This window comes from Peromyscus leucopus, chromosome 1 (genome assembly GCF_004664715.2).
Source record: "Peromyscus leucopus breed LL Stock chromosome 1, UCI_PerLeu_2.1, whole genome shotgun sequence".
Lineage (NCBI taxonomy): Eukaryota > Metazoa > Chordata > Mammalia > Rodentia > Cricetidae > Peromyscus > Peromyscus leucopus.
Genome location: NC_051063.1, coordinates 67085276 through 67099608, shown reverse-complemented (window position 1 = coordinate 67099608; position 14333 = coordinate 67085276). Strand labels below are relative to the sequence as shown.

At 46.5% G+C, this 14333-nt stretch overlaps 1 long non-coding RNA gene across 1 annotated transcript; it reads left to right on the top strand.

Moving 5' to 3' along the window:
* The first annotated feature begins 10438 nt into the window (after positions 1-10438).
* Positions 10439-13276, top strand: LOC119087507. The gene is made up of 3 exons (XR_005090978.1): positions 10439-10735; positions 11360-11474; positions 12532-13276. It is a non-coding gene; the product is annotated as an uncharacterized LOC119087507 (long non-coding RNA).
* The last annotated feature ends 1057 nt before the right edge of the window (positions 13277-14333 follow it).

The window sequence follows — 14333 nt, the reverse complement described above, 5'->3', positions numbered from 1 at the left end:
TCTCGGCTCACAAAGTCAGTCCCAAAGGTCGTTTGTTTAGTATTTGCCAGGCTTCTGCAACCCTTGGTCCTCGGGAGGCGCGCCCTCCTCTTTTCCCTTATGATTGGTTACTGAGTCCTGATTGATGGAGCCGCAGACCAATAGGCATGGCTGAGGCTGCGCTGGGCGGTGCCCCCGGGAGTTGCAGTCCTACAGCTAATAGCTTTGCTTGGCGATGCGAGAAAATGCAAATTCTCATCTGCCATTTCTGCTGGCTGGTCTTGAGCAGGCCCTGCAAGCACCACCAGGACGGCCACAGGCATCGGGAATGGGGTGCGGCTCCAGGCCCCGGCTTTGCGGAAGGCTGCACACCGACTTCTTGAAGACAAGGCTAGGGTTCCTGCGGTAGCTTGTCCAGCCTCTTCCTCCCTCCAGGCCCACCGCAAAGCTCTGAACTGTTCTGTATGTACTAAAGCTCCCAGACCCCTATGCCTTTTTGACGAATTAAAATAGGGCCAGTCCTTTGGCAGTGATTGGCTAGCAGTGAGCATGTGAGCTGGTTTGAACCAGTGAGAAGTAGAGAAGGTGGCTTGAAGCCGAGTTCTAGGAAGTAGACCATGGGGTGTCTTTTTCCAGTTCTCCGTTCAACGTTAGCTTCCTGGAGCGGTGACAGCCTTCACATCACCAAGAGGACTGCTGGTGGTAACGCTTCTGCAAAGTGGGTTTTAACAACACCTTCTTCTGAGTCACGTGATCCCCTGGCTACACCCCACACTTCTCTATTGAGGCACTTTGCGTTTACCACAGGAAACCATTATGAGTGCATGAAGCTGTCCTTAGGTTGCTGCTGCAGAATCTCCAGGTGACTCTCCTACCTCAGTTTCTTGTAAGAGATAACGTTGGCGACTGATAGGGGACTGGGAGATATTTACCTGTTTTAACGAATTTTGCAGGTTAGGTGTGATGGCATATACTTTTAATCCCAGCACTAGGGAGGCAGAGGCAGGTGGATCTCTGTGAGTTTGAAGCCAGCGTGGTCTACTTAAAAAGTTCCAGGACAGCCAGGGCTGCATAGAGAGACCCCCACCTCAAAGAAAAAAAAATCAAAATATTTTAAGCCAAGTACTCACTAGATGGAATGTCACTCCTCAGTGTTCCTGGGCTGACGCTGACACTGGCTATCCACAATCTTGTGTCACACCCCCTTCCCACCAGGTGTGTTTCTGGAATTCAGAATCTTGAATTTTTTAAAGAGGCTGGGCAGTGTGTCTCTGGTGTTGGAGTTCTTGCCTAGTCTATTAATCAGCGTTCTCTAGAGGAACAGAATAGTTAGAAGGGATGTTTTAAATGGGAGGAAGGTGGGTGGAGAAAGGAGGATCAGGAGTTCAAAGGTCATCATCACAGTGAGTTGGAGGCTAGCCTGGGCTGCTAGAAACTGTCTCAAAAACAAAACACAGGGCTGGGCTTGTTGGTGTACACCTTTAACCCCAGCATTTGGGATGCAGAGACAGGCAGATCTCTGTGAGTTCCAGGACACCTTGTTCTGCATAGGGAGTTCCAGCCAGCCTGGATTACATAGAAAAACACTGTTTCAAAAACCAAAACAAAAAGCATGGGCTGGAGAGGTGACTTATTGGTTAAGAGTGTGTATTGCTCTTGCAGAGTGAATGAGTTCAGTTCCCAGCACCATGTCAGCTGACTCACAACTGCCTGTAACTCCAGCTCTTGGGGATCCAACAGCTCGGGCCAGCACTCATACACCCCCTCAAAAAATGAGGAGTTAAGAACAATAAAGATAAACCCTTGTATAAAAAAGGATGAAAGCAGCAGCAATGGGAGTATACCAAGTTGTTCAAGATCCCTTTCTCTTTTTTAATTTATTTTATTTATTTATTCTCTGTGTCTTTCACATCATGCCTCCCAATCCCACCCATCTCCCTCTCTACCCCCAAAAAGAAAATAAAATTTAAGAGAAAAACAGAGAAAAAAAAGGAAAAGGGGAAAAATCTCGTCATGGAAGCTGCAGTGTGACACAGTGAGTCAGTCACGCAGTAAACTCCTTTATCCATATTTTTTACATGCAGGCGTTGATTGAAAAGAATCATTGAGCCAGATGGCGGTGGGGAATGCCTTTAATCCCAGTACTCAGGAGGCAGAGCCAGGCGGATCTCTGTGAGTTCGAGGCCGACCTGGTCTACAAAGCGAGTTCCAGGAAAGGCGCAAAGCTACACAGAGAAACCCTGTCTCGAAGAACAAAAAAAAAAGAAGAAGAAGAAGAAAAGAAGAAGAATCATTGGTATGGTTCGAGGCCCCTGGTCTCTGCTGCACCATCGACGCTGGACCCCTACTGGGACTCTTCCTGGACATCCTGTTGCTGCCCTGTGTTGTGGAGATCCTGCAGCCTGGGTCCACAGAACTGACCCCATCCCTACCTCCCCAAACCCCTACCCCCATGCTCCTGCAGGTCACAGATGGGTGAATGTTGGAGTGGGCCAACACATAACCCTGGTTCTGGGCCTGGGTACTTGCAGGGTTGGTCAGCCTGCCAGCTCTCCCCTGTCTTGGCCACTAAGGTGAGCTCTCCTGCATTGCCCTGACTAATTCAGTTCTCTGGCTTTCACATCCTCAGGGGCGGTTCTCCCGTACCTACACCTTCAGGGCCGGCTCTACTGTGCTGTCCAGGCAGGGTGTAGGGGCCACTCTCCTGAATGCTGCAGTTGATGAGGGGCAAGGACAGCTCTCCTTAGCCTGTGTCACCTCAAGACTCAAGATCCCTTTCTTTTATAGGAGTGTTAATGAAATCCTGTCAGCTCAGTGTAGTTTGGCTCTCTGCTGATCTCTCAAAGGGTCAGGTCTTACAGATAATTGACATAAGTGTCTGGAATTCTGGACCCTTTAAGGAGCAGCTCCATTTTGAGCCTGCTCTCTTTTCTTTTAAAGATGCTTGAGACAACTCCAGAACCATTTCCCCGCATCCTTAGCCCATGAGCTAGGTACAACAGTGGGTATATGTAGAAAGGTTGGAGATGGAGCTCAGTGGTAGACCCGGTTTGATCTCCAGTGTTGTAAAAAAGAAAAGAGACTTGAGCTCAGATGGTATTTACCAAACACTCGTCATTCCAGAACTGACTGCAAGATGTGTACTAGACTTCTTCTATTATTTTTTTAAACTCTATCTTAAACTTTTGTTGTTGATGTTGTTTGAGACAGGGTCTCACGCTATAGCCCTAGGTTGCCTTGAACTTTCTGTGTCGACTAGGCTGGCCTCAAAATCACAGCGATCCTTCAGCCTCTACCTCCTAATGCTGGGGTTACCATCAAACTTGGTTCATCCTAGCCACTTTGAGGTGCTCAGTAGCTAAACACATTCACAGTGTGGGGCAAGCATAACCCCTGCCTGTTATTTATTAAGCGTCACAATGTTATTCATTAAGTGGCACTGTTTACCGTGCGAGAAAAGCCACGAGGTACAACAAAATCCACTATAAGAATTTTTTTTTTTTTTTTGGTTTTTCGAGACAGGGTTTCTCTGTGTAGCTTTGTGCCTCTCCTGGAACTCACTTGGTAGCCCAGGCTGGCCTCGAACTCACAGAGATTTTTTAAGGGAAGGGAACAGAAAGGATGTGCTGAGGCCTATGGGGAATGACCGTGTAGGAAGGGGGAGGAGGGAATAAGTGAAACCCGCTTTTATAGGTACCTCACCTCCCTGCCGCACATGCGCATATGAACTTATGTAGCTACACCACGCATGCGCATAGATTACATGTTCACGCTGTGTGCAAATTACGTGATCACAGAGCTCACGGATTAGTAGGATTTAAGGCCTGGGGATGATTAAGCATCTTGCCAGCACACCACAATCACAGTCATGTAGCTGGGGGAGTGGCTAGGAATTCTAACACTGCCCATCTCCAAAATAACTCATCTCCCCCAGCTGAAAATGGCCCCATAAAAACTGACTCCCTTTGCCACCCACTTTCTATTGTCTTTGTAAGCTTGTGCTTGTTTGCTTGGTTTGGAACCGGGCCTCACTATGTAGTCCTGGCTGGACTCAAACTCAGAGTGATCCTCTTGCCTCTCCCTCGCTAAGTGTAGAAATGACAGTTGTGCACCACCATGCCAGGCTGCCTGTAAATCTGACCAGCCTTGGTACCTGACATAATTGGAGTCAGAGTATCTGGATCTGTGTAGCGGCTCTGCTGAGTACGAATGCTTTCAAGTTCATCAGCGCTGTACCGTGTGTCGACATTTCCTCCTTCCTGAGGCAGAACCACATTCATTCTATGGGTCAATTACCCAATGTGTATGCGTTCATCCATCACTGGGTGCCTGGCTTGCTTCCATGTTTTTCCATTTTGTGGGAAAATGCCGCTAGAAAACACAGGTGCCCCCTGCTTCAGTTACCTGATGTATATTTCTGGAAGAAGAATCGCTGGCTAGTGGGTAACTGATCTTTCTTTCTTTTTGAAGCACAACTTTTGGTTGTGGCTGCAAATGTTTTCCATTCCTGCCAACAAAGCACAAGAGTTTCCATTTCTTCGTTTGTCATCTGATACATGGTACTCTTGCCGACAGCCACTCTGATGGGCGGAATGCTATGTCAAAATGCTTTGATTTCTATTCCCTAATAACTAATGAAGCTGATCATCTCAGGTGCTTATTGGCCATCCGTTTATCTTCTTTGGAAAATTATCTATCCAAGGTCTTTGTTTTTCATTTAAATTTTTATGTTTGGATGTTTACATATTTACTTATTTATTACTATACGTGCATGATGTGCGCATGAGTTCAGGTGAATAAGTCTCTCCACAGATGTGTGGAGGTCAGAGGACTACTTTCAGTAGTCAGTTCTCTGCATCTCCCATGGGTTCTGGAGATCCACTTCAGGTCTCCAGACTTGGACAGCAACTACTTTCACCCACTGAGCCACCTTGCTGGTGTGTGTGTGTGTGTGTGTGTGTGTGTGTGTGTGTGTGTGTGTGTGTGAAAACTTGGATGCAGCTCTCTTGCTAAGTCGTTACTTCCATCCCCCAACCCCAAACTCCAATGGCTTTTTTTAGAAAAAGAGCTGCCACCTCACCCTTCCTACTGAGAGGTGAAAGATCACATGTTCATTGTCTACTAGCATGGAGTCTGGCTTGCAGAGGGCATTTAATAATGTTCTTGTCCTCTTATTTCAGCTCTTCTTTGGGGGTTCAGTATAAAGCTCTTTTACCATTGGAGCTCACAATTTTTTGAGATATGATGATGACATCATCTTTTCTGAAGATTCCTCCCTTCTCCACACGGCACCTGGTCCTCTCTCTCAGTTTTTAGGTTTTAACTGATTGTCCCTTCCTCAGAGGAACTTTGTCTGACTACCTGACCCACAGCGGCCACCCTGGTCCCCTGAGTGGCCTCAGCTCTCTGATACTGGTCACTGTGCAGTGGTTTTCTTATTTGCTGATTGAGGGTCCTATGTCTTAAATCCCACTCCCACATCACAAACTGATTGTTTCCCATTGGCCAGGGCCAAGTATACAGTAGGCACTCAGGAATGAACTCTCCTAAATGCACACTATGTTACTTACTCATTTTGGCATCTTTGACTTCACTATATCCACACATGACACATCGGGACTATCCTCCTGTTTAGATTTAAACAAACAACAAACAAACAAACAAAACAAAACCAGGCACGCATGGTGGCCACACCTGTAATTCCAGCAGTAGGAAGTGGAGGCAGGGGGATAGCAATCCAAGGTCATCCTCTGCTACTTAGTGAGTCTTAGACCAGCCTGCTGGGATACAGGAAACTGTCTCTAAAAGAAAGAAAGAGGTGGGAAGGGGAAAAGGAAGGAGCCAAGGCACAGTGATGCCTAGGCCTGTGTAAGGATCAAGTAACACATCTGATTGTAAACTATACCCTTTCCTACTTTCTGCTGTTCTGTGGGCTTCGGGTCTGATGTGAAGCCTCTTTACTGAGCTGCAGATCTTTCTGAAAACAAGTGGGTTTGAAGAAACTTAAAACAGCTCCATTTCTCTCCCAGCTGTGGTCCCAGAGCAGGAGGGGATTCTTCACTGAGAGCTTTCATCTCTCAATCTAGCGGGTCACTGCTTTCCTGCCCCTGTTCCTCCCTCCCAAGCCTGAAGCTGGCCAGTGCTTCAGTGTGCAGCCCTTTGCTTGCCAGGCTCCACTTTATCCTGTTGGTCTTATCAGTGTGGCCTGCTCTTTGGACCATATGCATCCACGTGGCTCAGATACTGCTAGAATATTAAATGAGAGGACATGGCATGCCTGAGTTGGTCTTTATCCCTGCATCTGCTATGCACACAGTCACTCAAAAGTGGCTAAATGGAAACTGGTTGGGATGCACTCTGGTGGCCTGATACTTTGTACTCACTTCTAGCCTAGTCTTTGGCTGTGTTCTCTCAGTGCCACAGGCATTCCATCCAAGAGGGTTAGATCTGAAACTGCCCTCCTAAGTCAACCCGGTGGTCAGCTTGTGCAGAGGAAGGACATGACTTTCTTCCTATGCCATTTTAGATCAAGTTTTTGTTTGTTTGTTTCTTTGTTTTTTTCCAGACAATGTCTCACACTGCAGCCTGGTAATCCTCCTGCCTCAGCCTCTCACGTGTTTGACCTCTAGCTGTGAGCCTTTTGTCTTGGCTTTTGTTCTAGTTTGCCTTCCTATTGCTGGGATCAAACAACATGCCTGGAAATAAACTTAGGGGAGGATAAGGTTCCTTTCAGCTTACACTCTCACCTCCCAGGGAGCCAGAGCAAGTTGTCAAGATGAAAACCGGGAGGTAGGAACTGAAGCAGAGGCTATGGAGGAACGCTGCTTACTGGCTTGCTCCCTATGGCTTCTTCAACCTGCTTTGTTATACAACTCAGGACCACCTGCCCAGTGGTAGCACTGCTCCCAGTGGGCTGTGTCCTCCCACAGCAATCCTTAATCAAGAAAATGCCCTCCCACACTTGCCTACAGATCAATCTGATAGAGATGGTTCCTCAGCTTCCCAGATGACCCTAGCTTGTGTCAAGTTGACCAAAAGAACCCAACCAACACAGCTTTTAAGCTACTTTCACTTCTGGCAAGACTCCATACAAGGTTGTTTAACTGCACTCACTCCTCATGACCAGGAACACTTCATTCCAACAAATCTCAGAATCACAAACAGTCCCGGGTGTTACAGCACTCCTGAAGACCTTTGTGAGTTAGCTAATCACCTAAAACATTTTCTGACATTGGAAATACGCTTGGCAAGGTGACCCCCAAAGAGTTCAGATTTAACATCTGAGGAACTCTATGACCTGTGCAGACTGGAGATGTATAGGAGTCATAAGGTGTGTTGGGTGTGTGTCATTGTCCCATAGCATCACAGCGGACACCCCCTACACACAGGAGGTAAGCCTTGAATTTTCTTCACAGATGCTGTCAAGAAATAAGAATATCCATCACAAATGTGCCTTCCAAAATCAATAGCTTCATATTTGAGTGGACTGCATTAATTATATCTCCTTTTAACCTAGCCCTGGCTTTCATCAGTGGGTGACGTTTGTCAAATGCCATATGCCCATATGCTTTCTGGGTTGTACTTGGCTTTCAGGAATAGATGGGAACTTTAGCACAAGGTTTTATATTTTGTCCTAAATTTTTTCACTTGCAAGGATCCGAAGTCACATTAGTTATGTTGGATAATGCATTTTGGGCATGCATTTTCATATAAATTATGGGGTGTTTTTGCCTTTCGGCTCTCTCAGCATAGTCAAGGAAAAGCTCTAGCATGTGGAAATATGACTGATGCTGTGTTCACATGTGGGTTGGAAATAATAAGGATTATAAATGACTCACTAGGTATAGAAAATAAGGGGAGAAGACTTATGGAGGAGGAGTAAAGAGCTTGCTCTCTTTATGCACAGCCGAGAGAAGGCACCAGGAAAGATATATCGCTATTCACCTGCCTTTTATTTCTAAGGGAGTTTTTATTAACCCCTTTTTATCAATCAAAATAAATTGATTGCCAGAGAATGCAATATTTCCTGACTATTTGAAATTATAAAGCAAAATCAAAGACATGCAAAGCCACATTCCACATCTCAGGTAACTAAGAGATGAACCTTCCCTGAAGAGATTGCTAAATAATGTTAAAGATTGCAGGCATCTCTTAAAAGAGAACATTTCATTTAAGGATAAGGCTGGATTCTCTGGGACCCCCGCCTCTCCCAGCTGTGCTGGTGACCAGGCATGTCAGACGCCGTTAGTTAATATTTATATCCCATCGTAAAAGGACATATTTCTGTAGGATAAATACAGTTATACCCAATAATAACAGCTCTGGATAAGGGATGATAATATTATAACCCAATTCTCGAGGAGAGAGAACTGGGTGACGAGGGATACATCTGTGACTCACTACCCCAAGAGGGGGTCTGGTCATTTGCAGTGTCACTCTGGTGCCGTGATTTACAGTGTAGAGAAATCAGAAAATAGAGATTTCCATCAAATTGGTGAGATTCCTTTTGGTCTCCACGAGTCTAGGAAGATGGTCAGAGAATTTGGGACAAAGAAATAAAACTGGGGGACTGGACAGATGGCTCAGTGTTAAGACCCCGTACTGCTCTTGTAGAGGAGCTGAATTCAGTTCCCAGCACCCAGGTCCAATGGATTATAACTGCCTGTAACTCCAGCTCCAGGGGAATCTGATGCCTCTGGCCTCTGAGGGCACTGCACTCATGTGCACATACCCCACCCGTATACATAATTAAAACAAAACAAAACAAAACAAAACAACAAACTGGCCTAGAGAATTGGCTCAGTGGTTAAGAGTACAGGCTGCTCTTCCAGAGAATCTAGTTTTGATTCCCAGCATCCACATGGAGGCTCACAGTTGTCTATAACTCCAATCCCAGAAAATCTGACTCTGACTTCTGAGAGTACCAGGCAGGTATATGGTGCACAGGCAATACAAGCAAGAAAAACACCCATACACACAATAAAACTTAAAAACACACAAAAAACCCAGTTACTATTCAAAATTAAATGACACAAACATATAGAGTTAGGGGCATAGCATTTGCCTTTGTGTGCCCAAGGTCCTGCTTTCTTTCTTTCTTTCTTTCTTTCTTTCTTTCTTTCTTTCTTTCTTTCTTTCTTCCTTCCTTCCTTCCTTCCTTCCTTCCTTCCTTCCTTCCTTCCTTCCTTTCTTTCTTTCTTTCCTTCTTTCTTTCTTTCTTCCTTCCTTCCATTTATTTATTTATTTATTTATTTATTTATTTATTTTGGTTTTCTGAGACAGGGTTTCTCTGTGTAGCTTTGCACCTGTCCTGGAATTCACTTGGTAGTCCAGGCTGGCCTCGAACTCACAGAGATCCGCCTGGCTCTGCCTCCCGAGTGCTGGGATTAAAGGCCACCACCGCCTGGTAAGGTCCTGCTTTCAATCCCCAGCATTATATTAAAAAATAAAACAAAACAAAATTGGCTTAGAAGACGGGCCAGATGCGGCTCTGGTGTGGAGGAGAGGAGTTGAGTAGCAGGCTCCTGAAGCCCCTCAAGGCTGTAGGCAGCTCCGGGCCTCTTGCTATCCGCTCCTAGGGTAACTGCTGCTTGCTCAAAGCCAGACTTCTGATGGACTTGATGACCAGAGGAACAGTCACTGTCCTGGCTCTCTACAGTGGACTAGACCCAGCAGAGGGCTGGGCACTGCTCTTTCCCTCAGCTTCATGAAGAAAAAGACCACCCATCTGGGGGCCCTACCCATCCGTCTCTAAGCCTAGAAAGGTAACTACTGGTAATAGTGAAAGCGAAATGTTTGATTGAAACATTTCTTGGGTTAAACAAAAACCTATTCCCAAGCACGCGATGGGTAATGTCTCCCACTCAGGTGCACCTCAGAGCCATCTCTGAGTGTGTGGCTGTCAGGAACTAAGCAACTTAGTCTCAAGAATGGGAGACGATTACATAGCAATTCATGTATTTAGACATACTCCGGGGCTATTAGAGACAGCACAGTCTTAAAATTATCATCTTCTTCCTTCCTCTCTTGCTGAGCTTTGTGGGGTTCCCTCATTTTTTTATAGCCTAAGCTGGCTTCAAACTCATTACATAATGGAGGTTGGCCTTGAACTCCTGATCCTCCTGCCTCTCCCTTTTGAGTGGGATTATAAGGGTTTAATGAGCCTTTTCTGCTCATTCAAAAGGAAAATGATTTGTATTTTTATGTGTCTGAGTAGAGGCCGCTGTAAGCAGTGGTATGAGAGCTGGGAAGTCAATGAAGGGCTTCTAAAGGAGTAGCAGTTCCTCACCGCCCTTTTCAGCCCTTATCCTGTTTGCTTTTTTTTTTTTTTTTTTCTGAGAAAAGGCCTCATGTTACCTGCCCTGGCCTCAGACTGCTCGCACCTCTACCTGATTGCTGGGATCACAGGCCTGGGCTGTCTTGCCTGGTGCTTGTTTTTTTTTTTTTTTTTTTTTTTTTTTTGTCGTTCTTGAAGAAGGATCTTAGTCAGTAGTGGTTTTCCAGAACAAAACCACAGAAAACATCCTGGCTGTTTAAATACAGAGTGGGGCTCCAGTCTGGAGAGCTTCCCATGGGTATGCTTTGGGGGTGAATCAGGTCCAAACATCTCCCAGGTCATCGGATGGCACCGCCTCCCTGATCCTCCACACTTCTGTCAGTCAATGGTGCCGTTTCAGGGGCCATGGAGTTGGATGAAGAGGGCTAAGGACCACGCATTCCTGCCCACTCTGCCCACCAGACTCCTCGGGAGCTCAGGGTGAGTAGGAGTTCAGGTGACAATGATTAAAAGTAGCAAATGATTGGGGATTTAGCTCAGTGGTAGAGCGCTTGCCTTGCAAGCGCAAGGCCCTGGGTTCGGTCCTCAGCTCCGGAAAATTTAAAAAAAAAAGTAGCAAATGATCAGCATTCCTTAAGCCGGGTGGCACAAGCCTGAAATGCTATGTACCCAGGAGGCAGAGGCAGGAGGATTGAGTGTTCAGTGCCATCCTGGGCAACTTGGAAGTAAGGCCTATCTCACAGGGTAAGATGGCTGGATTTGTAGCTCAGTGATATAGTGTTTGCCTAGGATGCTGAAGCCCTGGATTCTAGTCCTAGGATTGAAAGAAGAAGCCTTTGTCTCTCTTCTTGTACCCAAGAGAAACATCTCTTGTGTATTAGGGAGGAAACCCTTGTGGGTGTAGTGGATGTTCGAGGAATATGGCAACGATGACTGAGATCATGGACTCAATTCAACTCAGTGGATCTGATTTCCAGGCTAGGACAGCATCTGCTACATAGAGAATCATGTAGTGTGTGTGTGTGTGTGTGTGTGTGTGTGTGTGTGTGTGTGTGTGTGTGTGTATTCCTCATAAATATCTATCCTGAATCTTTCTGCTAACAGGAGGAGGCAAGTGTGCCTGGTCTTCTCTGGCTACTCCCCAGATCTTCTCTGGGAGATGGCATCTCTGAGCCCACACAGCAAATGAGAACTCTGGACAGAGAGCCAGTGTGCTAAGGTAGGAAGGACCCTGTGTCTGGAAGGTTTTGACAGGGATGTGAACTCTTTGAGCCACCTAGCCTGAGTTTGGCTGGCTAGAGATTCTTAGCCTTGTAAAGAATTACTCCACAGGCTGCGTTAGTTTGTGTTTTGCTGTTGTGATAAATACCTGAGTGAAAAAATCCAAAGAGGAAAGATTGCTTTGGGCTCATGGTTTCAGAGGTTGACGTCTGTGGTCCAGTGGGACCATTGCTGTGAGGCCTGTGATCACTGTGAGGCTTTGGTGAAGCAGTGCATCATGGTGGGGCTGGGGTCTTGACGGAGCCTAGCAGCTCACCTTGTAGCAGCCAGGAAGCCGAAAGAGAGAGGGGAAAAAAAGGACCAGGAATAAGGTATCTCTTTCCAGGGCATGTCCCCTACCAGGCTCCACCTCTCAATAATGCTTCATATTTGGAATCCATGAAGGAGTTATTCCAACCAATTCCCAAAGCACATGAACAGGCAACCAAGAAAGAGTCCAATAGTGGAGCTTTTGGGGAACTCCTGACTCAAGCCATTCCATAAGCTAGCGCCTGTGATGCTGGCAGGTTCACCAACGTCCTTAGTTTTGTAGATATGAAACAAAAATTACAGCTAGCACATACACCTTTAATTCCAGAATTTGGGAGACAGAGGCAGGCAGATCTCCATGAGTTTGAAGCCTGCCCAGTCTACATAGTGAGTTCCAAGTCAGTCAGGGCTATGTAGTTGAGAGATTCTATCTAAAAAAAAGAAAGAAAGAAACAAGACTTACAAAGAAGAATAGAACACTGAATCTCAAAGGACTCAGAGCGTACATTGTACACTGTTTATACATAAAACATTTTGACTCAGTAAAGACAGAATGCACAGCCACATATAAACACTCGTTAGGTAATTTTGCATGCTCAGGCCAATACAGTGCCCTGAACCATGTGTCTGGGGTGGTCCCTTGGGCATGGACTCCTGGAAGGTAGTTATGTGTGTGGAAATGTGTGTGTCAGTGATTGTGCAAATAGTTCTTCCTTCTCCCACCCACCCCTCCCATCCCTGTGCAGGCAATGCTTTCGAATGCACAGTCTAGACCTGGTGACATGGATAAGATCTATATAGCTGGTTGGAATGAGAAGGGCCAGTGAAGGCATTAAAACTTCATTGGTCAAGAAACAGCAGGACATACAGCAAGAACCAACAGAGCCCTGGAGCGGTTTGTGTTTATTCTTCCCAGACTCTCTAAGTGGACTTAGAGAATCCATTCAACGAAGGCACTCCAGTCTGAAGAGAAGAAGGCTGATGTCACCTGCAGCTTGGAAACTGGCTCTACCCCACCCAGCTCCTCCTGGGCCTAGGTAGAGAGAGAAGATGGGGATGCAGGCTGGGGATGGAAGAACTGTACACCCATTAAAAACGAGTTTAAAATGGTTTTAACTGAAGAATTTGTGGAAAGTGCAGCAGCCGAGTTAAGATTGCTGAGCTGCGTTCTCACTGATGGATTCGTTCGGAGCTGGCCTTTTGGGATCTGATCATTCAGTCCTCACCATAACAGCCCCGATGTTCAGCCCACGCTCCTGCTGGAGGATACGCCTGCTCATCCAGCCCGTCTTACCTTCTTAGGGGAAACCAGATTATTGGAGCCCTCAGACAGCACCCGCTCCTGAAAAGAAATGGAACACATTTTATTGGCACAGCCAAGATGAAGTATGTCTTGAAATCTGTTTTACAAATAAACTCGCACATAAATTGTCCATTCGCTGCTCGGAAGCCCCCCTCCCCCTTTTTTTGAAGAGCTGTCAGAGGTCCCTAATAAACACTGAGTCTTATTTAGTTTCCTGGATATGTAATTCTTCTTTTCTTTGGAAATAATTATTTTTCAAGCAAGTGCAGCAGAAATATAACCAATAAACATCTAGCTATGACAGCATAAACAACCTTTATAGCAAGCCTATACACCGAGCGCTCCAATAAAAGCACCTCCCGTAAGAAGGGAGTGAGGAAATTGGCTGTCTTGTCCCTAGATGGAGCTCCTCCTCCTGAGGGTCCAGAGGACTGCTCACAGCTACTTTCACTTCTGTGCTAAGAGAAATGGCTGTCAGAGTGGCAGGCAAGCAGTCCGACTGCCAGGGTGGCCACAGGTTAAGGAGGAGTCTGGCCTCGTGGTGTCCAAAGTATCTGCATGGTTTGGTGAGACCTGCCTCCCAAGGTCCACTGTGGGGTAAAATTCCCTACAGGACTCTCTGGAGGGGACATGGGAGGACCTCGGCCTTTGGGCACCCCCATTATCAGTTCAGGCAAGCAGTCACACAAGGTATGGCTGTACTTGTGCATGAACAAGGATGGCCTCTTTAGGAGACTCCCGCCTCAGGACTCTGCTGAGGCCTGGGTCAACCTGGTCCTCACCTTTCCAGGACCCTGCAAGAGGGAGGCTTGTTCAGGCCCTTCCCAGCTAAGAGCCCAGGCTGTTCTCTCTGTGCCCAAACTGTGGGGGCGGCATGGGGGGTGGAGGGGTAGGGCGAAGTCCTGCTGGGCCAAGTGAGCTCCAGGCTCCTCCTGAGGAGCTGTGAGCTGCCGGTCCTCAGCAGACTTGCAGGGCTCATTGGGGCTCATTTATGCTTTTATGGTAGCTCAGAAGATGTTATCGCAGCTTGAGAACTGAAATTAAAATATGTATCCTTCAGGTGCAAATCCTGTACTAACAGCTTTACCACTGCTCTGCGGGGGGCTCCATTAATCTCTCACCAGTGAAATTCCTAAGGAAATTAATTCCCTCCAGTTGGGGTTATTCTCAACTGGTCTTTGGGGGCAGAGTAATTGGAATTTAAGAGTCTCTCTTAAAAGAAGGGAACCCTGGCCATTTTGCTTG